Source organism: Silurus meridionalis, chromosome 7, assembly GCF_014805685.1.
Source record: "Silurus meridionalis isolate SWU-2019-XX chromosome 7, ASM1480568v1, whole genome shotgun sequence".
In the NCBI taxonomy this organism is placed as follows: domain Eukaryota; kingdom Metazoa; phylum Chordata; class Actinopteri; order Siluriformes; family Siluridae; genus Silurus; species Silurus meridionalis.
The window spans coordinates 12,028,439-12,046,572 of NC_060890.1; the positions used below are offsets into that span (position 1 = coordinate 12,028,439).

At 35.8% G+C, this 18,134-nt stretch overlaps 1 long non-coding RNA gene across 2 annotated transcripts in view; it reads right to left on the reverse strand.

Moving 5' to 3' along the window:
- Window positions 1–8,991, reverse strand: part of LOC124389232 — a 77,246-nt gene extending 68,255 nt beyond the window's left edge. For both annotated transcript variants that reach the window (XR_006926535.1, XR_006926536.1), the window contains exon 1: window positions 8,843–8,991. This is a non-coding gene — a long non-coding RNA (uncharacterized LOC124389232). The remainder of the gene's footprint in view (window positions 1–8,842) is intronic.
- Between the last annotated feature and the right edge of the window lie 9,143 nt (window positions 8,992–18,134).

Below are 18,134 nucleotides of genomic sequence, written 5' to 3' on the forward strand. Positions count from 1 at the left end.
CGTAGGCAAGTTGAGCAAATATATCTCTTTGTGAGATTGCTAATAGAAATTTGACAGTTATAACATATTTATGCATGGAACAATTATTACTTTGGGAAGTAGCTTTAACAAAAGTTCTAGTGGTTTTGCTTAAAACTTTTATATTTATATTTTATTCATATTGAAACTAAAATTATTTTATCACCTACATTGCATATATAGTATATATATATTGCCTGAGTGTTTTTCCTATTATTATATTATTAATATAATAACTATGATTATTATGATTATTATTATTATTATTATTATTATTATTATCGTTATTATAATAACGATAATAATAATAATAATAATAATAATAATAATAATTTGTATTACATCATATATTTCTGGATTTCGGGAAAGTATCATCAAATGCATTTAGTTTTGGTCTGGTTCAGTTTTACTGTTCAAAGTCACAAGCAAAAAAATAAAAGGATTCACATCATCAGTTTATTGCAACATCAACACACAGAAGCATCCACGAATGAAATAAGGTGCTGATTTAACAGCCACCACTTGAGGGTGAGGGACTGCTGGTGGACTGCACTCATAAAGTTGAGTATTTACTTGGCATTAATATGACCATGTTTTATGTCATCTCTGTTCTCTCAGGGCATGCAGTCAGACATGTCTGAGACTAAACATGTGGAAAGGGAGCCCCAGTCACCCACACCTCATCTTGACCCTTTGTAAAAACCGGTAGACACTTTGGAGGAAATGTGATCTTCAGCAAAAACAACTATGAAGTCAGATCTTTATTTAAGAAGTTGGGCGGCAGATCTCTGATATCCCAAGTGCTGGTGTATGGGGGTGGGGTGGGGGGTCATGACAGGAGTGGTGGGGAGGGGGAGGTGAGTGGGGTCTGGGTGAGGTTTACACCGTTGTTTTCTGAACGGCTGCCAGGAAAGTTTAATGGCTTTGGAATTTGGACAGGAAAAAAGTGGGTTGGAAGTTTCAGAGGAAGCAGGGATTTGTGGCTCACGCAGCACCTCTGTTTGTGTTCTCCTGGACTGGCTCCTCTTAGGCCACTGTGAGGAAGAATGTCAAGCACTTTTCCACAGATCAAACCACAGCCTCAGGAGAATATACAGCGGCGACATGTATGCCATGGTCTGTCTACCTCCACCCCATCTGCACAGACCTCAGCATATACACACAGATGTACACAAATACACTTAAACATACATAAATATGAATGCGCAGTGTGAGAAAACAGCAGTGGGATGCCAACACACTCAAACAGATTTGATATCTAAGCATAGACTAATATGAAAAACAAGGACAAAAATCTACTTTCCAGTGTTTGTTTTACTATATATAAAATGTTAAACTTTTTTAAAGCTAATTAGAATCCAGCAAAAACTTTGCAATGGCTGTGAGAATCTGAACCACAGACTTATACGTTTAGTACAAACCCTCTGCAGTTTCATTTTAAAAATGATGTATGAACAGTACATGTTGCCAGATAGCTTGTCAGTCCATAGAGATTATGGTAGTTATGGTAGTTTTATTTTAGATTCATCTGAAAAAAAAGCTGCAGCAGTTTAAATCAAAAAAGTAATTAAAATATTAGTAAAAATAATAGAAATGTGTATTTCTTTTTTTTTTTTTTTGGGTGGGGGTTTGGTTAACAAGTTTAGAATCAATTCTATTTTCAAACTACAAATAGATTTATTTTACTTGCTTTTATTTCCTCTTAAATGATAAACTAAAACACTATTTCTTGGCTAAAACTGTTAACCGGCTATGATTGTATGTCTGACATAGCAGCTTCTTTAAAAATTATTGGAATTATTTAATAATGCTTCTCTAGTGAGCACATGTATTATAGAGCATCAACCGAAATCTAAATACATTTCATTTATATTGACTAGTATTTTTTAACCTTCTAATTTGTTTTTCTTTGGGTTAAAATGTTATATCACAATGACACTATAGCTTCAGTCAAGTCAAGTCAAGTTTATTTCTATAGCAACAGACATTGTCGGAAAGCAGCTTTACAGAATTGAACCGTTAAGGTGAATGATAAAATGTATTTATCCCTGATGAGCAGCCATGGTAACTGTGGCGAGGAAAAACTCCCATAGATGTTATGAGGAAGAAACCTTGAGAGGAACCAGACTCAAAAGGGAACCCATCCTCATTTGGGTGATATTAAGAGTGTGATTATAAATCTTTAAACAATACAAAACACCAGAGAGTGAGAACTAACATGAGCACCCGATTGTAAGATTGTGAGTAATGTCCTTTCTACAGTCTTATACAGTCATTTGAGTTTATAGAAAATAGGAGCCACTTAGCAACTCATAAAATATCTCAAAATTTGCGATCATCATAGATCCAACACCAGCTTCTCCATGCCAGAGCCTTTAAACACTCAAAGAGGTCCAATGTCCAAAGTATACATGAAGTGAAATCCAAATGCCGCTGGTACGTCTCTAGATGGTTGGGGATGTTTGTGGGGTCAGCATCTACTAGTTTAAAGGTCCACAATCTTCATGAGGTGGGACACGACTAGAGCTGATGCAACCTTAGGATGCCGCGGGATAGGTAGAGAAAGAGAGGAATTAGAGGAATTAGTGCAGCTGCTTAAGAGGCTGGTAATGTTACCAAACAAGTTATGAGTATGACGGCATGTTTCTGAAACCACACAACTTTAACGCTGTTATAGATGTACAGACATGTCTGGAGTCTATCTAACAATGCACATAACCACTGACACTCTCTTGGAATGCCTCCGAGCACATAATCAATATGTACTGCATCTCAACTAATTACCTTTTGTAATAACCTTTGCAAAGAGATAAAATTCCCACTAACCACATCTGGCATTTTCATACTAAATTGATTAATTCAGTAGAAATAACTCTGAAATTTTATTTGGCTATTAAAATTGCTTTTGTCATCCCAGCATCATATATATTGCCTACAGAAGCCTATAATAAGTATTTCATGTCACTTTAACACCGACTGTAATAAGCACCCCATGAAACCCAAACTACATGTGTTTCTTATACTTCAAATTCCACTCTGGAAGAAGTTGGGGTAATTGTGAGAACAAACGAGTGCCTCTGAGATGTCTCCAGTCACTGTCACTAGTAATCAGGCCATTCACCCCACTCCCTATCACTCAGTCCACACCTCTGTTTAAAATAAAGGGGAAGTTGTATGCAAAACATTAAAATAACCATGATTCTGGTATATTACAGTATCTGATTAAAAAAAATGACATGAAAATGACATAATACATTGGCAGAGCAACTATTTCTATCTATCATCCAATACATTATATATATTATATTATGAGAGTATATCACTACATCGCTCTATAACCCAATGCAATACTCTTTCCTCAGCCTGATCTTTTAAACCTGAACCGACGGCAACATCAACCAGAACATACTGGCTTCATTAAGAAATAACCTGAGCAGATATTGAGACTCGCAAATACAAGTATCAAACTGAACAAAAAATATGGGAAGAAGAAATTTTACTTAGCATTTGTCTGTTAGAAAAGTTCACATCTCAAGTGACCAAGCATTAAACTGCTCAAAAGCAGCAAGTGCAATTGACTATGATGGGGAGAGGGAGTGAGCGTGGCTTTTCAAGCAGTTTCCCACACATCTGTGTGTAAAAACTCTGCCCTCATTCAAACTCTGAGATCAGCCTCAGTTTAAAAGGTGTGAGGCCAGACGCCAAAAGCAGAAACAAAAACAGATGAAGGAGGAAATGCCTATGGACAAATGGCCTGAACGTGAGATGACAGACAGAACATAAAACCCTTGCCATGTTACCTGAGAAAGGGAGAGAGGGAACAACCTTCATAACACTCACACTGTCACTGTGAAAAGCCCCCTGCTAAGTGAAGAGTACAACGTTTAACACCTGGGCTTTGGACGAGAAACAAACATTTGACTCCATAATCCTCTAAATAAACACAGCCAACACTCTGGGACTCAAAACAGCTTGAATGTTGTCTAACTAACAGTGAAGAAGAGTAGAAACTTATGAATACAAACAACATAGAATACATTATTTCTTCTGCCTGCAATCAGTGATTTTGGTCATTGTAGGGTTCTCATCACTTGAGTAGCAAGGTAGGAATGCTGAAAAAATGTAGTATGCAGAAGTCCAATTGTTTACTCTTAAAATTTATCCTCAGAACTACTCTTAAAAATTATATATCTGTCATTTAAATGTCTCTGTAGTTAAAGAATAATTCAAAGTAATTTTTAAATAAATAACTGAGTATTTAACTTCTAAAAAGAAAAGACAATATAACATAAGGCAGGTTATAAATTAATGGGAAAAAACAATATAAAGTGTCTTAGAAGGCTGTTGGGAACAACATGCTGGAGTGGACAGTATGCCTTGGCATAGATTCAACCCATCTCTGCAACTGTAATGAAGTTATGAGTGCCATTCTTTTAAAATATATATCCTCAAATGCTGTGTTGATTAGAGTCATAGAGATCACCGTCTAACTCCTCAGTCCACAATCTCCTATGAATAATCATAGAGTTGAAATGTGGTGACTGTCGAAGCCATAACATATAAGACACATCAATTTCCTCATCAAATCTCAGTCATCAAAAAGTCAGTGAGCCCTTGTACACTGTGTATGAGGATACTGGCATCCTGGTAGAAATATTACAGAAGAAATATGATCAGTCAGAGTAACTTAAGTAATGATGTGCATTTGCCCCTTGCGAAGGAAAAATTTGATTTAAACCATGCAAGCAAAAGTTTCCCTCCAAGTATAACAGAGCCACTTAACCATGTCACTGTAGGGGTCAACCTATATTGAGTCATGTACCACTCTCTTGGTGTGTCACACATGGACTTGATTACTTTTTTAATACATATAATGAAAATGAAATAGAACAGAAGATGACTTATCTGATTATCTCACTTTGTCACATCTCTGTAGACCATTGTGTGTGTATTTTTGCATCTGTAAATACTGAAATCTGTAATTTTCTTTCTCATTTAAGGTTAATGCATTGCATTTCTACTATTATATCACTCTATGTAGTTGTTGATGTAGTTCTTGCTGAAAGTGAGATCACGTTTTGCATTGGCATTTTTAACAACAGTTACTCTTCTATATTTCCTTACAGCTTTTAAAGTGTACATTCCACACCAATGTACAGTCTTTCTATAGAAGAAAATGCAATTTCCAGGATATTGTGAAATTATTTATTTATTTCATAAACCACTTCATCCTAATGATGGTACACCCAGAGCCTATCAAATGAACACTGGAAATAAGGTGAGAATACTCCCTGGACAGCAGGGCACCACACACACTCATGTGTTTGTGCATCTTTTAGGATGATGAGCTGAAAAACTGAACATCTGATAGAAATCCACACAGACAGAGGAAGAACCCTCACAATTGTAACCTGAGCTGAGGATGGATTCAAGGATCCTGGAGCTGTGAGGTGAGCAATGCTACCTGTTGCACCACCCTACCAAGTGCAGGCAGATATCACTTAATACCTCAATTAACTAGGGGCAGAGTGGAAAGAGACTGGGTTTGGATATTATAAGATTCTACTTGATATTGGCCAGTGGCAATGTGACCATAGGAACACTGTATTTTTTTACTTGCTGTCACCAATATCGAGCTAGACTATTTATACATGCTAAAAATCAATAGAGGATGTTTAACTGTACTGGTAAAATCTGTACTCATTATGGTTCTTTATCAAATTATTTTTAAAATAAATAGGTCAACTTACTGTATATAGAAAATGTTTAAATACTAACTCCGAATTGTTAACATGAACTGCAATGTGTTAGGGTGAACACACCATCCCCCCATGAGATCTTGGGGCAGGAATTTGTTCTGTGTTGCGGCGTTTTGGCTACCTGTAGCTGTGCTCCCAAAGCGGCCTGACTTGGAATAACGTGGCCTGTTTACTCAGCTGGTTCAGGGGAAAGAGGATGTGTTCAGGGCCTCATTAATCACGACCACTTCGGAAGAGATAAACAGTCAGAACCCAGCGGGGGTTTTGACACTCCGGCCTGGCCTGAGGGTGCAAAGGGAGATGGTGCAAAGGGGGAGCATGATCTCTTCTCACTACCCTGAGAATGTCTAAACACTCGCTGAACAACTACACTAAACTATAATCTTGTGTTAATAATCCTAGACACAATAGCTTGTCATTTGACCCTACAATTGTGACTTACCCAACCTTTTCAAACAAACAAAAAAAAAATACACTGGAAACTGTTAATTATTATCATAATTCATAATGAATTGTTCTGCAAATTACATTTTTTATTTAAAAAGAGAGGGTGACTTTGTTGTATGTTTTGGTATTAGTTTTTAAATTGTGGGTAGATCATTGGATTCTCAGGAAAATGCTTGAATCCTTACAAAAGGTGATTTAAAAGTCTATGAATTGGGACCATTTTAAGCAACAACAACAAAAAAACATAGTCTATAAGTAGAATCCAAATTTAGAAATATTTTAAATGAAATGACCCAGATTTATAACTACAATAATACCTAAATAATACCTGGAATACCTCCATTCATATCAATGGATATTGATTTATATGACTTTATTCGATATTACACTCAGTGTTATTTTCTTGAAGTTGTTGAGCTTTGGTAATATGGCAGAGATCCAACTCAAAATCATTACATGTGTAAAAAAATGCTACTGTGGCAAAACAAATTAGAATTCAACAATGTAGAAAACACAACAAATTCCAGGTGTGAAGATTTGCGTTCTTGAGCTAATCAAAAGCACAGCAGATTTATGGAAAAGCATCATCTGTGATAAAAAGAAAAACCCAAAAAACACAGCAACAGATTGAACTATATGAAGGTCAGTCAAAATAACAAAGAGATAAATGAGTTGTGGTTAATTAACATCAATTCCAGTACAATGGGAATGATTGCAGTATATTAATACTACTATTTAAAACCTTTCTGATCTTTGCCAAAATGTACATAAGAGAAACAAAATATAATAGATTAAATTTCCGTGCAGCAAACAGACAAATGTCATGTGGTGCAAACATGTATTATTCTACACATCTAAGCGTTCGGCAACAGTTAAACAAGATGCAGCTGAAATCCTGCCGCCTGCTTTACAAAGAAGGCTCTTGTTATTACCTACTGGCCTTCAACACTTCATACTAAGCCCATATGTTTCTCTCCAGCAAAACTTTCACTCATCTTTCTGGTCCATATTTCACTTGAGACATGCTGTGGAGGAGGCAGAGAACAAGAGGAAGGAAGAGAAAAGGCAGACAGCCTGGAGAGGAAAGAAAACGTTAAGAGAAAGGTAGAAAAATGAGTGGTGAAGAGGAGGCAATGTAGAGCATAAAAACATTTTCTTCAGATATTCGAATGAAAGAGAGGTTCTTTTATTGCTTAAATCTTGAAAAATATGAAGAAGATTATGTTTCTTTACTCAAAGAGATTTGCTGCAATTTAAATGGGAGTAATATGGAATAAAAAATGTGCATTTGTGTGCATGTGTGTGCGTGTGTGTGTGTGTGTGTGTGTGTGTGTGCGTGCGTGCGTGCGTGCGTGCGTGCATGCATTTACACCACCCTGAGGTATAACTGGTTTTGATAGATTTGGAAAGGATAAAGTATTTCCAGTCTCTCTGGATTTCACCACTCACGCTTATAAAATATTTCTAAATCCCAATAAATCCTATGACGTGGGAGTCTGTCCATGTCTAATTACATCAGCTCTTACTCTATACAAACAATTTGGCTGCTAATTTTCTAAAGACAAACCACTTATATCACAAATAAGTTTAAAAATGTGTATGATGTGTGTGTTTATCAAAACATAAAGGACAAGCAAAAGGAAATTGTGTTATTAATTCTACTACTACTACTAATAATAACATTAATAATATTTATCAATAGAAATATAATTATACTCAATAATATTTTTTTAAAATAAAATCTATGCAAAAGTTTGATTCTCATTCGTTTGATTCTTGTAAATGTGGTGCTGTTATTTCACTAATAAACACCAATTAGTAATTCTATTCCACTTGAATGTACAGTTCATCAGTAGGATTAGTGTAAACTGAGAGCTTTTCTGCCATCTAGTGGAACTTTCTCCAACCGTAAGCTGTTTAACATGAATACACTCACTGTGAAAGTAATTATCAGCAAGAAGATCATAGTTTAACATCTTTACCAACATTCTTGTCATATAGATATATACTCTAGTACTAGAAACTAATTACATCTGATCAAAATTGCCTCTCTCTTTTACTGTGGACTTTCTGTGTAATAGATCAATAAAATAAAAGTTAAATAAGTTGGACGAAAATACATTTTTAGAAGAAATAATTGGATTATAAAAAGAAATTGTCTTTTATCTGTTATTTTATAACCAGGGGCAGGCCTGAAAATAAAAGTCTGTCTGAATGTAAATGCTTCCCAGTTCTGACCACTCGGTGGCGTATGTTACACATTTTCTAAATATCTAAAAAAAAAAAAAAAACAATCAGCTTGGAGGAATTCTCGAGAATCAGTGTGTTTCCGTACCGTGATTTTATTCACATGCATGCCTGCCTTAAACTGGACAGTCTTACGTTTGTGCCAGTTCAGAAAAATGTGCTACTTTCCTGATGCCTGTTACATTAAAAACACCCGAAACATAACACACACAAATACCTTTTCATGTCTTATGTGCAGAATTCCTGATGCCCATATGAAAGTTTGTTCATACTACTGTTGATCTGTTAATACTGTCGTCCCGTACTGTCATTGTGTTAAATAACCCATTGGACATATTGTGCAGTTAAGGGGAAACTAGATATCTACCCACCTCATTGATTGCCCAGAGCTGAATAAGATGCGTTGGGTTGGTGTAAAGGTGATACACTCCACTATTCTGATCAAGGGTCACAGGATACGGTGACTGAGATTCACCTTGGCACCATGTCCTGGAGTATGATACTGCAAAACTCGAGCCACCTGACACCCAGGGCTTTATGTGGAACGAATACAATTCACCTGAGCTGTACCAAATTTCATCACATGACCTAGTCAATTAATATATGACCATTTCGGTGCACCAGTCTTTACAGCAAGGTGACCCAATTTTTTAAACAGTGTCTAAATGGCCTCCGTGTAGCAATAATAATAATAATAATAATAATAATAATAATAATTGTTTAGCAGTTAGTAAAAAAAAAGTGAAATACTATTCTATACAATACTATACTACAGTTATAATGAAATTAATATAAATAATGACAATAGTAGTACAAATGAGAAAACTATATAATACAATTTCAAACAAAATAACATAACATTTCAGAAAAAGAAAAGAAAATGAAATTCTCAGTTAAATATTAAGGATTATCATTAGATGATCTTCTAACATGAATCCCCCCACCACCAAGGTAAAGTTTTATACTGTTTAAGCATTTTAGAGTCAATTCTATAGAAAACAGAAAGTCTGTGGATTAATCCAAAAACTGGTTTAATTTATCTTGTTTGTTTTCATATGTTTGCTGCTGCATTACCAGTTGTTACTTGTTTTTGGAATTTGTCCATATTCCTGTGAGCAATGAATTACAATAATCAGAGAATGATAAAAACATTGACGGTTGTAACTGGATAGCATGGGGAAAATTATATGATCATGTTAGACTGCCAAAATCAAATGACACATGATTGCTTTTTTTGTAATTAATATTTCCAAATACCATTGAACAAGCCATTGTATAAGCTCAAGCAATCTCTATTGTGGATAATGGTCATAAACAACACTTGTCATCTCTTTAGGACTGATGTGTTATGACTAAATGTGGAAGACTATATAACAAATGCTGTAATTCAAACTCATCAGCACCTCAGAGGGATCAAAGAGGAATGGCACATGCTATGATCCTTTATACATATATATATGTATTTATACAGGATGGATTCACACCCAGCCAACACTAAAGCCTTGTGTGTGATTGATGAAAATGGATTTAGTTTTTTTTAGATTTACAAAAAAATAACCATTACTAAACCAGTCACACTAAAATAGTCACAGACCATTGCCCATCATTTCCTTTTTTGTGTAAACCCATTTTCGGGGTCACTGACCCTTGTAATATACTCAGTGAGCCATTAATAGGTTCCCTTTAAAATGACTTTAACATTGATCAACATCACCCCTAAGCTGGTTGGGCATGGAATGATTATCAAGGGCATTTCATTAAGAAAACTCTAAAATTAGAGCCTGTGCAAAGTAAAAATCTGAGAGACAGAAAGACTATAGGACATGTAATGGATGGGGAAAGAATGAGCAAGAGAGAGAGAGAGAGAGAGAGAGAGAGAGAGATGGATTTCTACTCACCTGCTTGCTTTTTGCCTCTGTTGATCTCAATTAGGGTAAAGAGGAAGGGAGGGATCCATTGCTCTAATGTAACGAGATTCCCAGCTAATCAGTGACTTTCCTGCGTTATCTCAACCATCAGGACACTGGGGAGGATGTGTAACTGAGACAAAGGCTGATGTCATGTTGTGATAGATAAACTAGGGACAGAGCAGAAAGAGAGGATGGCCAAGTTTGTATATTATATGATTCTCTATGATATTGGTTCATGTGAGTGTCACTTCTTATATATAACAGTGTATATTGTAAAGTAGATATAAAGAAAGAGCAGTAAAGCTATCTATATAATCGGTATGTGTGTGTGTGTGTGTGTATGTGTGTGTGTGTGTGTGTGTGAGTGAGCGAGTGAGTGAGTGAATGAGTGAGTGACTGATAAGCTTTAGAATGAGGTTTCAGGTAGGTGACAAAACATGATAGAGTGTGCTCATCTAAGTTGAACCTGATGAGTCTCTGTTACTTACTTTGGACTGAAGGTGTCCCTTACACTAGTCCACTGTGCAGGGTGAATGGAAAAATGATCTCATGCTACTGACTTCATCCTGTGACATTGGGCAGAAGTCTGACATCAGAGTGTACCTGCTTTCAGTGTTGAGGTGGAGAGACATGTTTCTTATGAATAATTTGTAACGGCATGAAAAGCAAAGTGGAAACAGGACATATGGCCATGAAAAGAACCAAAACACACATTTTACGTATGGTAAATGTAGCCTTATTTTATTTATGCCAAGCAAAACTCTGGGGTAAACACAGTAAATAAAATAAACCCTGTAGGAGTTAGACAGTGGTACTTGTTTTACATGACTATTAGTTATTAATCGCCAATTTAAGATTTGCAGTAAAGTTTTGCAGTAAATAATTATAGATCTAGGTTAGTTAAAAAAAAACTTAAGGACTTAAAAGTTGGTATTAGTAATCCACTGACCTGCATAATAAAACATATTAATAAATATGTCTAAAAATAGATTTATTTGCTTAAAATAGGATGGCTACAAATGTAAGGAAATCATAATTTGTGATTATTTTGCAAAAACTGTTATTTACAAGGAAAGGGGTATTAGTTAACATACAAAGGAATCTAAAAAAATGTATTTAATGCTTAATAAATAAAATACTAGAGGAAGAAATGATTATTTTTTCTTTTTAAATGCAAAATTGCGCATTGCTTTAGAATCATTTATGATTTGATTACAGCTGTTTACTGCTGTATATGTGCATGTTTCTCTGGGGGCTCTTTTTAAGTGTCACTGCAGGGCTGCTTGGTTGTATAGTAAATTTCACAAAAATGTAAACAAACTTAAAACATTTTTTTCTCCTAGTCAGATATATGCCATTGTACTTCTAATTCCGGTTTCTAAATCACAATCAATGGACACATTTTATTATTGTGGATGACTCCAAGTATAAAAGCACACATGCATGTATAGCACTTTTGATTATCTGAGCACTCACACAGCACAGGTTCCACATGCCTCTCTGATCATAAAGATCAGTGTACATTCCAGCTGCCTCTCATCTCCGCCATCAACTTTTTACAGGCCTGTGTGTAATATGATAAGGGATTCACACCACTGTTCACACGTTCCCCACACTGTGATTTACAAGGTTCAGAGAAAGTTAATGTGTATTATTTTTCTGTTTTAAGAGATTTACGTGGAAAACATGGAAAATATGGATCAAATTGTAAAAATGCTAAATCAGTCACTCTACATCCATCTCTGTTCATTAAAAAAGTAAGAACATCTGTGTTCAAGCTGAAGTTTATCAGGTAACACATAACTGAAAAAATCCAAGCTAAACACGAAGGCAGATTTGTTTGGGCTTTCAAACGCCCCCATGTCACTCCAGAGAGAAATCTTTACTTTGTTTATATAGCTAGGTTTATAGGGCTTCAGACTAATTGCAACTTGCAATTGGACTGATTTAGCAGTAATCCACTCAGAAAACATAAAAAAATATAAGAACAGAAAGGAAATCCTTCTGTGTGATTGTGTGTTATAGTATTAGAACACATTTCATGGATATCCATGTCCTTTTTCATGAAAAGAAACTCTGTATCTAGATACTGCTCCAAATATTTGTATCTATATGTGTATTCAAAGTTAAACTTGATGTGGCAGTGGCTTAAATCAAACCAAACAAGTATAATTTAAATCACTGCACGCCTGCAGTGACCCAGGCAGTTTGATGACACAGCAGAATGAATGAATGAATGCCCTAACACGATCTTTATTTATCCCATGAGCTTCATCTCTGACTAGTTGCTTGTGAATGTAAAATCCTCCAACAAGCGTGGCTTTAATGCGCTTTATATATACACATTTATTCTTAACCTGATGCCCTGTAAATCTTTCTGGCAAGCTTTTCTAAACTAACTTAAATATTTGTCTCTGTTAAGAACATATTAGTAGTTTATTAATATTAATGTGTTCATATTTGGTTACAACTTCAACATGCTATTATTTGAGCTTTTCTGTGTGTTAGCTATGTAGTTCAACTTTCTATTGGTTTGTTATTTTTAATGATTGCATTGTAATTGCAGGATCAATTTACAGTTATGGTAGACAAATATCTAAATATTTATTTATCCATATATTTAATTATGTAAATAAATATGAAATAAATATTTGATTTTTATTGTATTTAATTTATTTAATTTGTTTCTTACTTTTTTGCCAAAAAAATACATCCAAACCAACCCTGATCTAGCAAATCAGATTTTTACCATATGTTACATACATGTAATCTTGTTTTGTCCTTAAATGGACATAAGTTGGAAAACAGGATGTACCCATTTGTGTCAACACATTGGCAAAACCAACAGTTGAGTTTTAAACAAAACGAGCAGTGTTAGGGTTTAACAACACCCCACTGTGTGACCTCAGTACTGTAATATCTCTTGATTTAGTTTCTCTTTATAATCTTCATATGTGGGGGGTAACCAGGGATACTGAATTAAAAGTGGGGCATTGTTTCTGATATATAGTCTCAGCTGGGCTGGTGCAGCTGTGTGGGCATGAGAAAGCCTTTGCTAAAGGGTAGGCATGTAAAGCAGGAGTCCATTGTGCCAGTTTTACTGATCTTCCATACCGCAGAGCTTACAGAGAGACCCTGACTTTAACAGGGAAAAGGCCTGTTGACAAACAAGCAGGCCTCTGTGTGTAGCAGGATGCTGGGCTGCAGGTGCTCATGCCATGCTTGGACTGATTCGTGTAGGGTTTCTCAAATGCCAGCAGAGACATTTCCTGCCCAGTTTTACACACAGACACAGACACACACACAGACACACACACATACACACACACACACACACACACACACACACACACACACACAAACACACACACACACCCATACACACCCCCACACACTCTCACACAGGCAACCAGGCAACAACCAACCACACAGCAGGAATGACTAACACACAAACACCCATCAGCACAACAAATACCTACATATGCACAAGCACGTTTAGGAAGACATTCAAAACACAGGGAGAACAAAAGAGATAGAAATGCTTATACAATACACACACGGACAGACACATTCACACACAAACAGAGGCACACACAGACACATACGGTGATAGCTGATATAAAGAACCCTCATACTCAATTGGTTATGTGTTACACAGTGCCAGGCATTTAATAGGGACTGGTGAGAAATCATTTATTATGGGTGGGCGTAGGCAAAAACAATGTGACATGCAGACTAAGTGCCAAAGGGTATAAATCTGAGTGCCTGACAATGGCATACAACCAACCACAGACAGCCACAGCTAGAGATTGGCTGTGCACTTGACTGAGGTCAGGGCTGTTGCATTCTTACTAAGCTGCTGCCTTGTGAATTAGATGAAAAGAATAGTTGTAATAAAATTATTTACTCTCCATTTATGGAAAGACACATTTATCAATTGGAAGTGTCAACATAAAAATATATTGTAATGTTGTTAATGATAGCTATTGATCTAAAATCTAAAGGTATTCATTTGGCATTTTATATACCAGGCTATGAAAAGTTCTCTTGTCCTCAACTTTTACTTTCAATTTCTTGTTTGTTTTTCATATGCAAGTCTAAACATAAGACCGTGGCCTTGATTCAAACACAACAGTCATTGTATAAGATTATGTTGATGTGAAATTCATTCCGTTGACATCTGAAGGAAATCAGAGTAGACATGGGCATGCACAATGCAGGATACAAGGCCTAATTTGGCAACATGGCATAAAAAGGATGTCAGATAAGTTTGAGGCCAAACGTTTTGCAACGTTTATTTTTAGTCATTGTATGTAGCTGATGTTTAAAGGAAAAGTTCTCAACCCACCCAAGTGCACATGGCCTGTTCCCATTTTTTACACAATGAAAGTTTGTAGTGGGATTTCCAGGCAACATAGAACCATGGGTATCTTTACAAAATGTATACAATTACGTATACATATACATTTAATCTATGTCCCAAAAAATATAAGAAAAAAAAAATTATTCAAGATCCAATAAGTCTTAGTTATCTGAAAATTGTTCTTGCAATACTACTAATAAAATACTCTCATCCAATTGCACTGCAGACTGTCATATATATATATATATATATATATATATATATATATATATATATATATATATATATATATATATATATATATATACCCTCATATCTGTTTTTTATATCTGATAATGATCCTTTACTACTGTATCTCAATTTTGTATTTTTTTTATTATTGTTCTGGGAAATGATCAGCTTTCCATACTGCGCTGACCATCACAGAATACAATAGAATAGAATAGAATAGAATAGAATAGAATAGTGCATATGCTTGTTAACTTCCTTCTACTTAATGTTGATAAGATGGATGCCCTTTTACTAGGACCACATGCAGCCAGATGTAAACTTTTTGATTACATAGTATCACTGGATGGTCTTTTTTTTTCATCATGCTCAGCAGTAAAAGTCCTTTGTTTGATTATTGACTCCAGTCTTTCTTTCAAAGCTTATGTAAAAAATATTATTTGGGATAGCCTTTTTCATTTCTTTTCATATTTATAGGTTGGTTTATTGTAACACCTCACTGTCTGGATGCTCTAATAAGTGCAGAAAAAAGATCCAGTTAATCCAGAATGCAGGAGCAAAAGTCTTTACCACAACTAGAAGATATGTGCACATCACCTCTCTCTACTCTACACTGGCTTCTCATAAAACTGCATTTATTATAAAATACCACTATTGAAACATAAAACACTGAATTGTCTCGTGCCGCACTAACTGCCACACCTACTTCAAGCAAAAAGTACAGGTTATTTAATCATCATAATTGGTGAAAACTACAGTGTATATGTGTGTGGAGGCACAAACTTTTCCTCTTAATGCTTAGGACTAAGTCACAGTCTCAATGTTTAAATTTAAGTTCAAAACATTTTTGTTTAGTCAAGACTTCTATAAATATGTTTGTTTCTTATGTAAAGAAATGGATCTAGAGAGTTGTTTATAGGGTATTTTGGTGAACTGTAGTGTTTGGATGCTGTCTCCCCCATACTTTCACATGTCCATTTTTGTTAATGGTGATATGGCTGATTGCTTTATGTCCTAGCTTCCTCATGTCTGTGTTAACGTCTGGCTATGCCTTTTAGTTATGTCCTAGTTGGTCATGTCAGAGTCCCTGCTTGCATTCTGATCACACTGTAGACTGTATAACTAATATTCCATGTTTCTCTCTCTCTTTCTCGCTTCATCTCATCTCTCACTCTCTTTCTCTCTGTCTCACTCTGACAAGCTACACATGTTCCTGGGGTACAAGTAATTCTGCCCTTTTGCTCTCTGGACCTGCCTAATCCATCCTGATGACGTACTTCTGGATAGAATTCTTCTCAACTGGAAATCTGCTGCTGCCGAGGATGGCTCAGAATGAACAGCCTTTTTATTTGGGATAAACTAATTTATGAATTTAAAATGTATATTTGTGATCTATTTATTTTTGTTAAGCTGCTTTGGGACATTGGTCATAGTTAAAACTAAATGAATAGAATAGAATAGAATAGAATAGAATAGAATAGAATAGAATAGGATTTAAAGTGATTTTTACAGAACGTGGTTTTGCAAACTTAACCTCCAGTAAGCTAGTAAAAAATCAAATAGATGATAAAGGTTTAAGGCCACAACATAGATAAATGTGCAGATTAGCTGAAGTAACATTCATAAGATGCACATCCAACATTTAAAGAAAATTAAGTGGTTACAGGTAGTCATCGACTTACGACCTACGCAACATACGACCATTCGACTTTACGACCACAATCGCTAGCCGCGGCGTACGACAGTGCGTACCAGCTTCCGGCATAATTTCACAGTACTGTACATATAGCCTACTCTACTTATGACCTAATCGTGTTACGACTGTCGTACGCCGCGGCGTTATCTGTCCCAATCGTGGTCGTAAATCGACGACTACCTGTATTTGACGGGATAAAAAGTGAACATATGCTTCATGCCTTCCACAAATGGCTCAGCTGGGGGAGATAAAGGGAATCTCCTTAGGAGGTCAAAGTGCAGAATGCTAACCTGGTGCACTCTTTAGCTTTAACCAATAAAAGTTTTTTTTTTTTAAAGGAGCAAAGCATGAGTTTCAACATCCACATCTTTGTCAGCAGGTTTGAAGTGAAATTAGCAGAGCTGATAAGATAAAATGTGAGACATGCACTGTGAGATTGTTCTTCCTAAATAAAACACACAGTGTGCCTTTCATGTGATTTGGCCAAAATGGTCGACAGCCTTTTAAATGTAAGTGAAATTAACATTTAAGTTTAAACACAGGGCTTAAGTCTCAAGTTGTTTAGTCATGTATTGTGACTGAGTAGCTTCATGGAAATAACTCAGCTTTGCGTCAGCACAATATAATAGCATATTAGTCTACTCAAAGCTGATTTACTGTATTTACCAGAATGTAACCCTGAAATGGAAACAAAGGTTACAAAAAAAAAGTCAGTACTCTGAAGGGGAACCTTCACAACAGAAAATCGGTGCTTTGTCAAATCCATACTTAATATGGTAAATAAACACCAGGAAGTAGGTAAAATTAGATACAGTTTTATTACATCATATTTGTATATTAAACATGGATTGCAAACAATAAAAATCTCTTGTGGCTACACCGTTCAACCCTTTTCTCCTGCTGTGGGCATTCAGTTTGAGTCATTTGAGACTTTCTTTTAAAATGTTTGTGCAAACAGAGAACTACCAAAACACAAAATACGTTCAGTAACGTTTTACAAGAAAAACACTTGTAAACACTTCTTTCGAATCTGCTCAAGTTAATTAAAAAAGGCACAAACATCCTAGGGCTAAATGTCATTTGGAAAAGCTTATTAAATATGAATTCTTTGTGAATGTTCTTAATCTCTATTGACACTAAGTTATTGTCAGTAAACAAGATTAGTTAATGCAGTACAGGTTCGCTGAGGAAGAACTGATTTTTTTTCCCAGCAGTGTCTGTTGTTAATAGAACGAAAACAACTCAGGACATTCATGCCAGGGCAAGTTTTTTTATGAATGGGTTTTTCCCCCTCCCTCCACTTTCTCCTTCCTTTTTGTGAATGAAAAACAACTGCAAAAATTCTAGAAGCAAAACCTCTTGGGTTCTCGGACGGGGATTGGTCAATAAGATGCAGGCCCCGCCTCAACGTTGCTAGGCTTTGATACAGTTTCAAATCTGATTGGTGCAAAGGAAGGCGTTGAGGT